Genomic DNA, 16906 nt, shown 5'->3' with positions numbered 1-16906 from the left:
GATTGAAGAGGGTGCCTGCTGGGCTGAGGGACTCTCCTCCAGTGCATGAATTTTGTGCACTGGGCCTCTAAAATATATATATATTCTCCAATAATTTAAATATTAATCTCATAAAAAAAAAACACCTTTACAGAAACATCCAGAATAATGTTTCACCAAATAAAAATATATGGACACCACTCCTGAGCCAAGTTAACACATAAATTAAGGATAACACACCCACCTTTGACAACTTTGTACTTCATCCTAGAAAGGATCTGTAGTGCTGCAGCTGTCTACCCTCATGTGGTGCCTATAGCTCATGCAGAACCATCTGTGGGCCTGAGTCTTCTTGTCCCATGTCATGGAGTCTCCCCATGAGGCCACAGGTGAGGGTTGGGAGAGAGAAGGCAGTGCAGCAGGAGTGGATACCATGGCTTCTGGGCCATTTATTCATGTAACTTACTTGTGTCCTCAAGCCCTGGATACTATACATGCTAATTCTATTTGATGATGAAGGGCTGTACATGCCCGAGTTTATGGTTCATGGATCAGATAACGTCCAGTTCACAATGGGCAGTTCAGATCGCATAGTAATGACGGCCCCTGGGTAAGTGTTCAATCTCTACTAAAGGTCAGTGGCAGACCAGAGCTGATTCTCAAACAGACCGCAGTTATCCAGAGGGAGGCAAGGCTTGGTTCCCAAGTCCTAAGTCTGCACCGCGATTCATTTATACAGGCTTCAGACAGAGTCTGCAACTTCTCCGGTAGATACTGGAGCAATATTTCTCAAGAAAATATTCTATCACAGCAAATACAAAATATATCTATGAAATATACATGGGTCGGAGATACCAATACCCAATTGGTACACATTCACAAATCTTGGAAATTGGAAGAAGAGAAAAGAGACAACTGGAGTGTGAGAGGTTTCCTGCTCTGGGAGGTGAGTCTAGAGAAACTAAACTATATAATTTTTACTGCAATTGTTTTTCAGAGAGACGAGCATATTCTTCTTGTCTTCAAACCATAGTGTATGAAAATACAGGCTACATTGTTTTGAAAAGGACTGCTTGAAATTTTTAAATAAGCTAAGTAATAAATAACGGAAAAAATAACTCCATGGAAATAATGGTGAACACATTCATTTGTACTTCAAAACCTAATTAACTAGTAATTCATAAAAATGTAAAACTTCTCTCAAAGAACAACAATGCCTATCACTTTTAAACAATATTTAGAAGAAAATCACAAGGAAAAATTTGCCCCACATCTGACAGATAAATTTTATGTTTTAAAGTCTTCTAAAGCTACAATATACATATATAAAGGTGCTTGCAAGCATCAGTAGTTTTTTAAAAAGGCAAGTTAAGTAAAGAGATACCATTTCTCTTATTGGGACTTTAGCACACTTTAACTGGTGAAGTTGTGTAGAAATAGTAACTATTATATCCTATTGACCAGTGTAGACATTTGTTCGACCTTTCTGTGAGGCAATAAGCATAAAATTTAAAAATGTGCTTATGCTTTGACCTAGAAATTTCACCTCTAGTGATTTATGCAAAGAAATGTAATTGATAAAAATACAAAAATGTACAAAAAATACTTTTCACAGTATTATTTATGCTATCAAAAGAGCAATATCAACTAAAATGTCAATTAGGAAGGGTTTAGTTAAATAAATTGTAATACCTCAACATAATATAAAGTTATGTAATCATTGTAGGATAATAACAATTTTATTAGCCTATGAAATATTCACCATATACTATTAAATTATAAAATATTATGGAAGCTCTATCACTTTTTTTGAGGAGGAGAGAGATTCTCACACCCATATCTATAAGCAGATGTAAGTCTGGGAGATTATGTAAAAAATTACTAAAAGTAATTAACTTTAGATAGTTAGTTTCTGGACAACTTTTTCTTTAACAAGTTATTTTCTGTGTATGTGTGTTTTTAAATCTGAGAATATGTTATATTTTTATTTTAAAAAGTATAATTTTTTATACTTTTAATACTATCAAATGCAGTACACACAAATATCCAAATGTGAGTAATTGTAATAAACTCAATTATCTGTTCATATTTGTTCTGTTTGTTTGATCAGATGAAAGAAAAAAACATAAATACTTAAAGTATCCTTTCAAAAAATTTACATAATAGTAATTAATATTACATTACCATTTTTAAGGGTAGTCTCTACCAAGTCATCAATATCAAAATATGTCCAGAGACATGTTTTCTTCTCAATAACACAAGACATCATCTGTAAAAGCTAATGAAATCCCAATGTGTTAATATTTAATCTGAAGTAACTATATTAATTATATATTTTTGTTAGAGACTCAAAAGTAAGAGTTTTCAATATTTTTGCAGCAAAAATCAATTTAAAATCAATTGGAATAGAAAAAGCCTAAAGGATAAAGTCATGAGATCGCAGATATTAAATTTAAGCCTCTGCACAATAACAAAAATGTCTAAGTTCTCCGACATATAAACTTAATGGAAAGTGTCAGATTTCAAATTTATTTTAGATTTATTGAGCTTTCGGAATCTTTTGGGGTCACTGAGCAACATTTCCTTAAATTACTTGCTAAGCATCTTTGGTACTGTTTTTTAAAATGCTATTTTTGAAAATAGATGGAGTTCAGCTGAACAAAGAATAACATTTTGAAATTTAAGCAGCAGAAGGGGAAAAACTTAGCCATCATGAATGCTGTTCTCTACTGTTCCTGCAAAGCCTCTGAGTAATTCTAATTAGTAAACATGTGTGTTTCCAAGTGTGCATTTTTAATAACACATCTAATGCCAGAGGTCAGCCAATATTTACATAAAAATGGGAATGGAGATGGCAATGTAAAATCAGATGTTAATACAAAAGGCAAAATGTTAATAAGAACAGCTCCTGGAACAAAAGACATTATCCTAGTCCTTTGTGTTCTTTTGATTATTCATATGTAGATTCAAATCATAATTAAAATAAACAGCTATCTGGGCCTACAAACATCGGGGAGTAATGATGCTCAAGTCTTGAGAGTCTTTACTTGGAGGGAGGAGGTTAGAGAAATCAGACACATTGAGTACAAAACCTGTAATCTAGAAGCCACTGAAAATGAACCAACTAGCTGTAGGTTGGTGACACAAAGTAAGATTATGGAGTTAAAGTGTCTACATATGTTAATTGTAAATTGGAAGCATACAATAAAGTTCAGTAAATGTATAAACTGAAAAGTTCATCCATGACTTACGTAGTTTTCATAAAATTAACATTCTCTTAGAACTTCAATTTTAATGAGTTCCTGGCAATTTTACTGTTACAAAAGACTTACTTTTTCTTGCAAAGGCTCTAGCTTTGGGGAGGAAAATACATATAGGAAGTGACTCCACACCATTTTTCAAATGAACTACTTATATATTTTTCTTCTTTATTTTGTACTGTGATGATCTCTGACAACTGTACAATCTCAACCCCCTCAAAATGATCATGATCTAATTCATTTCTATTTGACAATTTAAACTGATTACATGAGTTTCATGAACATAACTTCACTAATTCAGATAATATGTCTGATATTTTATTAAAATTCTATTAAGTTCTACCACCAGTTCTATGTTCAAACTGGTGGGTTTATTATTATTATTAATTACTAGAAGCCCCTTGCATGAAGATTCGCGCAACAGGCCTTCCTTCCCCTGACTGCTGGCACCGGTTTTCCTCCAGCACCTGGGACCCAGGCCTTTGGTCTGGCCACAGCGGAGAAGCCAAAACTCTTCAGTCTTCAGTCTTCAGTCTTCAGCCTTCAGTCTTCCTGCCTGCCTGCGTATGCAAATTAACCACCATCTTTGTTGGGTTAGTTTGCATAGGCACTCTGATTAGCTGGTGGGTGTAGCTAATTTGCATGTTTCTCTTTATTAGTGTAGATTATTATTATAAGAATTCCTCTTCAGCCTTGACTCATTGCTATGTTCTTCAATAATTATTTAATCCAAATTTGTAATGATTTCAAGAAACTATTGACAGCATGTATTGAGCAGTTAGTGTGGGCCAATCTCTTAAGAGCATTACATTACATTTCTTATTTATACCTTATCACAACACCAAGTTTTTGGTACTATTAGTATTTTCATTTCAAAGATGAGAAATCTGAAACTTAGAGAGCTTGTCCAGCAGAGTTGGGACTTCAATGCAGAAAATTCAGTTTTGTATTTTGAACACATCGCCAATTTACTCTATTACTTTTAAATGTAAATTTTAAAATTATGAAAGAATGTACTCATTAAATAATAAATCAATTAATGATTTAGATTACTAATGCATTAGTTTAATGTAATTTTTGAAATTACATTTTTAAATATATTTTAATTAGGAATTTTTTTCTTTACTAATTATTCCTTGCATATTTGAGAATTAATATGATTGTATAATGTTTTCTTTCATGTTGGTAGGGTTGATACAGTGGCTCCAAGGTGAGATTGCATTCTGGCTATATTAGTAACTGCCTGTGTGAACGTGGCACTTAATTTTTATGCATCAGTTTCTTTATTCAAAAAAATGAGAATGATAACATATACTTTGTACAGTTTTGTGTGAGATAACAAATAATTAATTCATATAATGTAATAAAGAGTGCTAAACACAAATTTCATTTATTATGATGTTATTTAAGCATTAAATAGAATTATGTATTTGGATTTGTCAAACAAATTTTGGAACTAAACATATATAAACTATTATATAAAGCATAATACATTGAAGAGAGGGGTCAAGAGCTCAATATGCTTCTCAAGGAGTTTGCTATCTCAATTCTTCACCTCCCACTTCAACATTCACAGCTACCCCATCAGAGTTTATCAAGACCATTAAGCCTACTCTCATCATACACTTGTCTCTGTTTGAAAAGGCTACATGGAATCTCAGGATTCTTCGGTCATCCCTCATAACAGGGACTCTCAGCCACTTTGAGGTCCATGCTTCTCTAACCTGCCTGACCCATCTCCCATCCTTTCAGATTCATCCCCTAGACTTCTCCACTTCTAGACTTCATTCATCCCCTAGACTTCTCCAGGAGGCTGACCAACATGGACTACGTCAACATTTTTCTTGTACTTTGTCTTCTGATTGGATTCAGCTCATAGGAGTCACTTGCAGAAGATTAGAGAGAGGAAAAGGTGAGGTTGTTGTATTTATCCCTCAGGCTCCGCCCCTGTGGGGTCACTATAGGTTGGTATTTTCTACACCAAAGACCTTTACTTTTGTTAGGTGGCCTCTTCACTCAATTCTTTCTCAGTCCCTTGGTCCCTCTTCTTGCCCCTTAAGGGATGGTGGCAGAAATAGTATCCTGCTGTCACTCTGCTATATGGTTTACTCTCTGTTCTCCCCAGACATTTATAAATAGTCTCTGTTAAATGATCCTCTTCCTCAACGCAGATGGCCCCAACTGCACGGGCCACCTGTTTCTTGTCAATGCCATGACTGCACATGCCCCTGGTCCCCATTTCCTCTAGAACCTACAGTCTGATCTCAGAAACATCCCAATGTCCTCATCTTCTGAACTCTTCCTTCCGAACCTGACTGCTTTGACGGAGGGTAGGTTCTCTTGAGGACGCTGCTCCCTCTGTGGCCCTCTCATAATGTATTGACCATTTACTTTACCAAGCTCAGTATTTATTGTCACCTGAAGGTTATTGTCTCTTCCTCCATTCTAAAAATTCCAGTTTTAAGATTATGCCACAGAACTAACCCACTTTATACTCCACCTTGCTGCTATCTTATTTACAACGCCCACCCCATCAGGCCTCACCTCAAAACAAAACAAAACAAAACAAAACAACAAGTCTGGTTAAATCCAACTGGTGCAGCTTGGCAAGGAAAAGGTGACAGAGCCATGATGGCTGATCTTCATTTTTGGGTCACCAGCATTATTTGAGCCCAGAACACTTCTGAGAAGTCTTATGATATTAACTGAAATCATCGTCTCTCTTATTCAGAGATATTCTCTCTCTTTCAACTTCTAATGCATCTCTATTCTCAGATATAGAAAATGTAACTAACTTTGCTCCCAGCTCACCAGCCAACCTGCACCTTCACTCGTTTCCTCTGCCATTATATTTGTTACTACAGATGAGTGATGCTCAAGCATCAGTCCCACTGCCTCCTAGAAATTTCTGGATTTATTTTCATATACAAAATAACTAGAAAGAGGGGGGGGGGGGCACTAGAGTTAAATGGCAGAGACCAAGATTCCTATAAAAACGGCAACAAATGGGATAGTATGCCCTCAAAAAGGTGTTTTCCTATGTGCCTTTTAACTTTTGAATGTCTTGCCATGCATACATGTATGTCAAAATCTAAAACATTTAGAAAGCAAAGACAAACTTACCTATCTTCAATACATACTGAATTTATAGTTAATTTCACTAAGTATATAATCTTGAGAGAAGATTTTACTTTAATGTATTCATAAATTTAACAATAGCTATTCATTCCTTTTGAAAATTCAGTTATCCGACCCAACAACAGAGCTCATTGTATTTCAGATGTTTAAGTGTAAATATAATGCAAATGTGTGATTCCATATGTGTTTGTTCTATTAACATGGATTCTCCTTGTCAAGTAGCCATTTAACCATTGCAGGTTTTCCAGTGCAATTAGATTCTAGAAATTAAATTAAATAATTATTATTTTGTTATAAATTATTTTATTTCTCATTTTGATTTCAGTTAGGACATTCAGTTGATATTTTTTCAAATTAAATGTGAAGATGATATATTTTATAGGAGCATAATTTTTATATAATAAAGTATTTATAAGGTACCAAATATTTGATATAAACAGAAGTAGTGGGCCTGCTGGCATCGAGACCCTCCACCCAATCGTGCACTCTGAACTGATGTTCACACTCCCTTTCCTTCTCAAAGGCAGTACTCCAACAATTGGACTCAACTTTGTTGCACCATTAATTTATTTCAAAATGGGCTAGATTATTCTCCAAAGCATAGAACCATGCTGCAGTAGCTTTCATGAAAAATAAGTTTTTCTTGAGAATATCTGGCTCTTACCACATTTTTTGCTCCATTTTGCAACAAAATTTCAAGATAATTTTTGTTATCACTGTTTCTTAATTCTCTCATACTTTTCTCTCTTGAATCTAGTTCATTTGGGCTTTCCCCCCACTACTATGCCTAAATATCTCTTGTTCAAGAACTACCTCCTCACTGCTAAATCCAGGCTCTCTCTGTTTCTTTTTGTTTGTTTTTTGTTGTTGTTGCTGTTTTTCTATTTTCTTTACACTGGCCTATCATATAATTGAACTCAATTGGTTTTTGTTCATTTGTTGTTACTTGGATTTTGATTTTTTGGATGCTGCACATACTGTAGTCCCCTAGGGATCATTGCTCAGACTCCCTGTCTTCCCCTAGTAATTTTGTTCCCTATCATGATTTACCTATATCCAGATGATATTTATTCCTCCATCCTAGACCTGTGTCTTTAACATGCTGTCCGATTTATTATTAGATATCTGCACTTAAAGCCTAATAGAGTACCTCCAACACAAACATGCCCCCAAGTCAGAACTTCTCATTCATCCCCCAAATATGTTCCTCATATGGTTTTCCTTCAACTTCCCTAATAGAGATAGTAAGGAACTTGCCTCACATGGTTGTTGTGAGAATTAAAATCTTTAGTGTACATAAAGTGCTTACATGTAAGAGAGAAAAAAGTTTTCCTCCACTCTCTTGGGACCTCTGGCTGGGCTGAAAATTAAACATAGAAAAACAGATTAAAAGTAGAAAAGCCTAAAAATGTTGATACATTTTTACACATTCATGAGAGCCTTCACAAGAGAATGAAAACCTGAAGAAGTAACAGAAACAGGCTTTTCGTTGTTGTTGTTGTTAATCCTCACCCGAGGATATTTTTCCATTGGTTTTTAGACAGAGTGGAAGGGAAAGGGAGAGACAGAGAGAAACATCAATGTGAGAGCGGTGCATCGATTGGTTGCCTCCTACATGCACCCCAACCAGGGGCAGGAACCTATAACCAAGGTAATGCGCTTGATGGGAATTGAACCCAGGCCCCTTCAGTCCATGGGCTGACACTCTAGCCACTGAGCCAAACCGTCTAAGAAACCTTTTTTTTTTTTTTACCTTTGAGACAAAGAAATTATAAATTCATGAAGAATTGACAAGAGAAAGGTTTGAGCCAGGGATAGTCTAAGGCAGGGGTGGGCAACCTTTTTATGAGTGCATGCCAAAACCAGCAAAATCTCTGACTCAAAATTATTCTGTGTGCCAACCCTAATTTTTTGAGAACATGTTACACCTACTTGGTATCTCTTAAGGTGTACGTATGTGAAGAACCTTGAAGAAATAATAGAATTCATTCGAGTGACAAAAACATAGTATATTGCCCTAACCAGTTGGCTCAGTGGATGGCGCGTCAGTCTGCGGACTCAAGGGTCCCAGGTTCTAGTCCGGTCAAGGGCATGTACCTTGGTTGCGGACACATCCCCAGTAGGGAGTGTGCAGGAGGCAGCTGATCGATGTTTCTCTCTCATTGATATTTCTAACTCTCTATCCCTCTCCCTTCCTCTCTGTAAAAAAATTAATAAAATATATTAAAAAACACACATAATTTTTTTAAATGAAATTAAGAAAATAAAGGATCCCTGTCTATGGTCTTTAAGATAACTTGTTATGTAAAATTATTTATTTATCTAAGATTCACCTACACTGAATTTATCTAAAAAATAAAATAGTCGATATTAAGAAAAAAATTATAAATGGAAGATTATAAGAGAGGGTTTCGCATGCCAGCAAAAGTTACTGGCGTGCCCACGTTTGGCACGCGTGCCAGGAGTTGCCCACCCCTGGTCCTAGGGCTATGTGGTTCTTCAGGTTAGTTTAACAAGGTTGTTTGCAGATTCCTCTGGTACCATCTCTGGGCTGCTAAGAGTTTGTCTCCAGTAAAAGGAAAATTTACTTCCTACCTTACATAGAACAGGGGGAACTTTTTCTGCATTTACTGCTTCCTAATTGCCTTCAAGTCCAAATAATTTTATGTCAAAGGGAAATATTTTGGAGTGATGTACTCCAGTTTCCTTCATCTAATATATGTGAGTAAGATATATTAGCTTATATTGCATTCATCATCTTAAACTGGAATTCTTCAAGTTATCTTAAATTCACTTGTAATATTGTGAACGATTAGAAGTGAAATTTAAATGTTTTTGTCTAAATTATTATTAGTTTTTTAACTTAAGGGAAATAAAATCTGTAAGTTTTAAATGTATTTGAGTTAAGTATTTTATTTCTGGAACTGGTTAATATGCTAAACTTCTCTAAATATTTGGATTTTGTGAAAGACCATCCCCCCGACCCTAGAAATGAAGCATGTATAATACAGAAAAGCAGCACCCCTTAACAATGGTGGCTCTCATTAAAATAATCAAAGATCAGGCCTCCAAGCAAGCTACTGCATTTATTCCTGTGCTGGCGCCCACTGTAGTTAGCTTTCAAAAAATGTAAGTAAATTATTAGACAAAATGTACCTCATTATTTGAGAAACTCCATCCCCAGAGATGGGTCTAACATTCCTACTGTCTGCTGGATGAAAGACCTGAGACATGGAGAGTGAGTCCAGGCTGAGCTGGAACCTGACAGTAAACACTGTTCCTGTCAGTCAGGCTCAACCAGCCAGTGGGGCTTCAGCGATTTTTGATATAATTAAGCTTCATGTTTAGCATAAGCGATGGATTTAACCATCCATATGATTCACATTATATGTCAAATGATCAAAAGTTGACATGCTGCATAAGAATGTCTCTTCTCATTCTGAAGATGATCCTTTATGTGGCATAAAATAACAAAAAAGATCATTTGTAAGGCATGTATTCCTTTTATCTTCCCATATCTTTCTAGGTTCTCCCTGTTTTCAAACTAAATATTTCCACATATTCTAACACAAGTGACTCCTAGCTGTGAAAATTTCTCATGGGGGTTAAATAGCAAATTAACACTTGTTTGGGTAAAGGTTTCTTAATTAGCTGATCAAGGCTGTCAGGCCATGAGAGGAAGCAAACCACCATGATATTCTTAACACTTAACAAGTTCCTCCCTCCTCATCTTCCCCTCCTCCCTGCTAATTCTATGTGATTAGCTCAGAGGCCCTGAAATGAGTTTAGCGTTTGTAAGGAAGCTTTTGTGAGTTGCAATCTTTCTTTTCTAAACACGTTTGTTGTCAGCAAGCCAAAAGGTCATGTAAAATCTTCTGCAAGCTTCATCTAAGAACGATCAAGGTTTATAACAAGAAGGCTATTTGCATATAAATTATGCCTAGAATGTACCAGGAAGTGGAGGCTGAGAAATGCTATTATTTAGATAGAAAATAGAGGACAATCTCTGATATAAAACCATTTTTAAAAGTTCTGTGAGGTTGGATGGTTTGTATTTCTTGTGGCACACCAGCTGCCAGTTCAGGGGGGGAAGGTTGGCAGTCTGCAGTACTCCCAGGCATGAGCTTGTGTGACATTTAATTGGAGATCAACATTCTGTGGGAGTGTTTACAAAGGGATCTGTGTGATATCGGAAAGTAAAGTTCTCAGCCTATTCTGAATAACAGAAATTTAAAACATCCAGGTGCTATTTATGTGTATCTGGAGACTTACATACAATTAAAAATAGCAAAACTAATGAAGCACTAACATAACAAATACTCCATTCACTTAAAACAAATTCTCCTTCACAAATATATTTTTTTTCACTGCTGTCCTAAATCTGTGAAAAAGTGATATGCTTGGGGACAGAATATTTCTGACTGGAAAGTTGGCTTTAAATAATCAGCAGTAGTTTGCTCCCATGGTCATGTTTGAAACGAACTATACATCCGACATTTTAAAATCATTTTGGTGAAAAGTTGCAACTGAAAAGAGAAAATCTTCTACTTGCACTGAGAGGCCAACATTCCTAGAAATATAATAACATAATTTGTATGGAACACTATCTATGATGGATTTCAGCAACCCTTCTGCCCCCTTGTCCTCCTGTTACAAATCACAAGAAAACTCAGAATTGACTGCTGCATGATGCAGCTGTATCACAAGAGGACCAGTTGAGTAATTTGTTTCTAATAGGAAAAAAAAGAATGAAGACAGCTTCGCTTCTAGGCATAAAGACACCTAGCTAATGAGATAACACCTGGCTAAATTAAAAACCTCACCTAGCCTGAAGTCATTTAGATTTGTTCTTTGTTCATTTCTCTTTGTTCCCTTCTTCTTCTTGCTAATCTCTCACTGACTTTCACATCCTTAAACCCTGATGCATTGGTTATTATATTTTAGTATAATGGTGAGACTTCACCAATCATATGAGATGCAAAGCACTGCTAGTTATTGAGCTTTGTCTTAATATAAAAGAAAGCTTTAGAAAATAGATATCTACATAGAAAGCTATTTCCTGAGGGCCCGGTTCTTCTAGGACAGTGGTTCTCAACCTTGGCTGCACATTAGAATCACCTGGGAATCTTTTTAAAATCCTGATTTCTGGGCCTCATCCTCTGGAAATTGTGTTTCTTTGTTACTAATGTTGTGGCCTCACCCCATAACAAAGAAACAGAATTTCCAGAGGATGAGGCCCAGAAATCAGGATTTTAAAAAGATTCCCAGGTGATTCTAATGTGCAGCCAAGGTTGAGAACCACTGTTCTAGGAGCACCTTTCATTACATACCTACAGCCTCATTGACTCTAAAAGAGCAAACATGTGAGATCCTCACTCCTGATTTTAGTTCATGAGAACTAGATTCAAAAATGCTCCATGTGAGCCAAAGACAACTGCAGTGTTCGGGCTGTGAATGTAATCAGGCTAGATCAACAGGAGAGGCGATAATTGATAGGTTTAGGATTCACTTCTAAAGGAGAATCAGATATTTCAATTGCTTTAGTGATGGTGGAATTTGTGGATTTCACATCATTTCTTCTTTCACTTGAGGAGATGTTATTACAATAACCTGAATATCTGAGAGGATAATCATAGTTCACAAATCAGTAAATTATAGTAACTAGTACAAGCTGTTTTTAACTTTACTAGGCCCTCAAACCTCCATAGTAGAACTTTCTAGAGGCATGTGTCCTCTGTTCAAGTTTTCTTTTCTTGATTGTACCTCACTTAGATGCAATATAGCAACTGTTTATTAGTTATGTACTGTGAACAAAGCTGGATACTCAATATGATAAAAGGCATGGAAAACATAATATTAAAAATGTTCCATTAGGCTAACTTGTTTATTATAGCACACAAGGCCTTTATCTGATATTTTATTAATTTCAATTTTTCCCCTCCCAAACTCCATGCTGTTTTGATAACAAAATAGAGTTATCTTTTAAAGAAACAATCTCCACTTTACCTCTTCACTGATTTATTAAGGTTCTTTACTCCCTCTGCAAATCACACAGACAGATCCCAGTGACTTCTGCCTGTATCTAGTGAGTTTGATCCTTGCCAAAAGCATGTTACATTTGCTTCCAAATCATTTTTATATAGTAATCATGTTGTTGTTATTACAATTTAATTAACCTTTGAGCAAACCAATAAAACTGGCATGAGAAAAAGACTATGAAAATTAAATTAAATATTGTAAAAAGAATGAAGCCATGTTAATAAAGTAAGTGAAATGGATAACTATCACAGGGAGAAACCTCAATTTATATTTCTTTACAAATGTCTTTACATTTTAGCTCCATTCTAAAGAAAAGCACAATTAGCAAGTACAGATCATGAATTATGAGTATGACTTAAGAAAAAATTTACATGAAATTACAACTTGTGGCCCCTATAGTCTAAAAAATATCTTTAACAAGTTTGCATATATTTAAAATTAAAATGCAATGTTCAATATATATATGTGTACCATGTCTTCCTATAATGGATTGTTAAAATTAACTAACCAAGAAAAGATCCAATAGCTTGGGGTAAAGAATGCTCTTGCTTTCTTATCTTGATGTCTTTATGCAAGCTGTTCTGTTAGTTTAAAACAATCAACCTTTCTCTTTTTCTCCACTTAATTTACTACTTTCCCATTCTCCTTCTTATCTTTTTCTGTTCTAAGCACAGTTAATTCATACATTTTTGGGTATCTAACACATCCTATATAATAAAAAGGTAATATGCAAATTGACCCTAATGATGGAACAACCAAGAATGACCGGTCGCTATGATGCACACTGAACACCAGGGGGCAGATGCCCAATGCAGGAGCAGCTGCTCCTGGTGGTTAGTGTGCTCCCACAGGGGAGCTCCGCTCAGCCACAAGCCAGGCTGATGGCTGCAAACACAGTGGCGGTGGCAGGAGCCTCTCCCACCTCCTTGGCAGCACTAAGGATGTCTGACTGATGGCTTAGGTCTGCTCCTCATAGGGAGCATCCCCTGAGGGCTCACAGGCTGCCAGAAGGATGTCTGACTGCCAGCTTAGGCTGATTCCCCAGCAGTCAGACATCCTCCAAGAGGTCCTGGACTGCAAGAGTGTGCAGGCCGGGCTGAGGGACCCCCTGAATGAACAAATTTTCAGGCAAAGGGCCTCTAGTATAACATAGTAAGTGATAGCCTGTTGAGAACACATATATGTGTTCATATATCCTATGTACAGAAAATGTTACTCAGATATTTCTTTTTATATAAAAATAAATTTCATTTTATTAATTCCAGTAGTTAAACTCAAAATCTATTTTTCTTTTTAAACCTCACCTGAGGACAAGTTTTTTTTTTATTGATTTTTAGAGAGAGAGGGTAAGGGAGAGAGACAGAGAGAAAGAGAAAGATCCATGCAAGAGTGAAACATGGATCTATTGCCTCTGGCATGTGCCCTGATCAGGGATGGAACCCACAACCTGAATATGTGCCCTGACCAGGAATCCAACCCGTGACCTTTAGGTGTGTGGGACGTTACTCCAACCAACTGAGCAACACCAGCCAGGGCTCTATATATTTTTCTTAAATGTTTATTTACACCTTATAAATATTACTCCTCTATTTATAAAATTAGCAAAATATAACAATTACTTTAAATGGTCCTTGATTAATATCCATTCTAATCTACAAACTTAGAATAATTCAGTAAAATCTTAAACTGCATTTACATATTTAATACATTTGGTTTTCTTGTTAAGTACTCCAATAAATCTTTTCAAGTACTTAAATAATATTTATGAACCTGATAAATTAAACTTATAAATGTTTTTACTCTTAAGTTCAAGTGTTCCAGTGAAGTTTATAACCTGAGTAAAATTTCAACTGATAATAATAATTACACATATTATCTTATCATAAAATATTTGGGGAAGAACTGTTACTCAATTAAGCCAAATTCTCTCAAGCATTATACAATGCTCATAATACCAAATATGCACAGGAGATATTCCTTAATATAAAAGCAGTTTTTATGTGTTTATTTAATTATTTCTACACCAAATTCTAAATATTCCTGTGGGTAAAATACACTAACCCACCTCTGTTAGGCAGAATAAATCCCCCTCCTTCCAGATGGCCACACCCTAATCTCTGGAAACTGAAGGTGGCAAAAGTGTTTTTGCAGAGAAATGAAGGGTATGGACCTGGCGTGGAGAGATAGTCCTGAGTTTTCTACTTTAGTTCAATATAATCACATAAATTTTTAAAAGGAAGAGTCTTTCCTGGCCTGGCCTTGAGAAATAGGACAATGGGAGAAGGGAAGAGAGATGAGACGTGCGAAGGACTCAAAGCACTAATGCAGACTGTGAAGCTAGAAGAAGGAAAATGGGAACCGAAGAATGTGGGTAGCTTATAGAAGTTGGGAATGTACCTTAGCTGATAATCAGTCTGAAAATCACTGCAATCAGACTTCTACCAAAAACCTGAATGCATTAGAAAACTGAGTCTCCTTTAAAGTCTCCAGAAAGAAATGTAGCGTTAGTTAATACTTTTATTTGAGCTTTGTTAAAGTTGTGTGGGAGTTATAACCTGCAAGATTATGACAATAAATGTGTGTTCTTTAAGTGGTTAACTTTGTGATGTTACTAAACTAATATGAAACTAATACAAGCCCCAAGCAAATTCTGGTGATAGCATCTCAGAATATTTGCATCATTGCCAGAAATTTAAGCCAGTTTTCCCAAGCTCAAACTGGTATGTTGAGCCTTCATCTACTATGTCTACAAAAATACCATCATAATTCAAGTTTCACTACCCAAGACTAAAACTTCCTGTAGCTAAACAACTTAACTGGATTCAACTAATGTATTCATTATTCTAGTTTGTGATGCATCACTTTAATATCATTTTTATAATTTTATATACATTTAAATGACAGCTGATTTGATTCAAAATATGTTTGGAAATTCTTGGGTCACAATTTCTAAAATCATTGTAATAATAGGAAGTCCTTTGTGATTGACACCTCCCCTCTTCCACCTACCAAGTACACATCAGTGCTAGTGCCCCTTATATTTAATTCTAGAGCAAACACTATAGTCTATACTTCTGCTGTAATACTGATCAATCTGTATGGAATTTGGCAAAATTTACCTGTGCCCTGTACAATATAATAAACTTATTGAATAAATAATGATATATATATACCTAATCTAGGACTCAACTTAATAAGGTTAATATTAATCAAAATGAACTAACAAATGTGATTTATATTTTATTTAAAAAGAACCATGTTTATTTTAAAAAAGAAACAACACAGCAAAACAAAACAAAAAGATTACTCCCTTGATTTTCAATCAATTTGTCCTATTATTTTTAAATGAGGTATATACTAGTATGTATACAATAAAATTCATCATTTTTATTGTCTTACAGTAGCAAGAACAAGGAATAGTCTAAAATCTGAAGTTTTACCCTAATTGCAAGCTAATAAGTTAGCCTGGCAGAAGAGACTCTTAAATCAGAAGCAATGAACTTTATTACTCACAATAGTAATATTTGCTCCAGTTTCCTAAACCACAGCCTCCACAGCACAATGAAAAGAGGGCCAGATGATATTTGCACATATTACAAGAAAGGACTGCCAGCTTAAGGAACCTGAATATTTTATGATGGTTGTCAACCCTTTCCCATAGAGAGACTTTATCTTTATTATACTAGATAGTTAAAAAAAAAAATCTGCCCTCTATTCTGGAGGGAGATACCATCTCCAACTCTTAAGACTATTTTTTTTATAAATACTCTTGAAAATATTATTAGAATAAAAAGACAGTCAACGCCTCTGTTTGTAAAATGTTTAGAGACAGGAGAGACCCTTGGAGAAATGTCTATCAATGTCCACTCTGTGTTGCTACATCATTTGTCTTCCATGTCTTTCACATGGATAGACCATTTCATAGGCCACTCTGATGAATCTGAACAACAGAGACTGGAATCAAATATGCTCAATATTAGTATATCTACTCAGTATTTAATTAAGACTATTATAAACAAAACTAGAGGCCCGGTGCATAAAATTTGTGCACGGGTAGTGTCCTTAGGCCTGGCTGGTGATTAGGGCCAATCAGGGCCTTCTGGCTGCCAGCCAGGGCCTCCCTTCCCTAACTGCCAACTGCCAGCCTCTGGGGCCTCCCTTCCCAGGCTGCCAGTTGCTGGCCAGGGCCTTCCTTTGTTCCACGCTGTCTCCTGGTGGTCAGCATATGTCACAGCAAGCAATCAAACTCCCGGTCTCCTGGTCAAACTCCCAAGGGGACACTTTGCATATTAGCCTTTTATATATATACTAGAGGCCCAGTGCACAAAAATTTGTGCACTTGTGTGTGGGGGGGGATCCCTCAGCCCAGCCTGTGCCCTCTCACAGTCTGGGACCCCTCGGGGGATGACCACCTGCTGGCTTAGGCCCACTCCCCAGGTGGCAGTTGGCAGGCCCAATCCCCTGGTGCCTGCCCTGCCTCTCCCGGGCCA

At 36.1% G+C, this 16906-nt stretch overlaps 1 pseudogene; it reads left to right on the top strand.

The window, feature by feature from the left end:
* Positions 1 to 473: 473 nt before the first annotated feature.
* LOC102773184 overlaps positions 474 to 16906 on the top strand; it is a 115965-nt pseudogene continuing 99532 nt past the window's right edge.

Source organism: Myotis davidii, unplaced genomic scaffold (assembly GCF_000327345.1).
Source record: "Myotis davidii unplaced genomic scaffold, ASM32734v1 scaffold31, whole genome shotgun sequence".
NCBI lineage: Eukaryota > Metazoa > Chordata > Mammalia > Chiroptera > Vespertilionidae > Myotis > Myotis davidii.
Note: the sequence above shows the minus strand (reverse complement) of the source record. Positions and strands in the feature narration are given on the sequence as shown.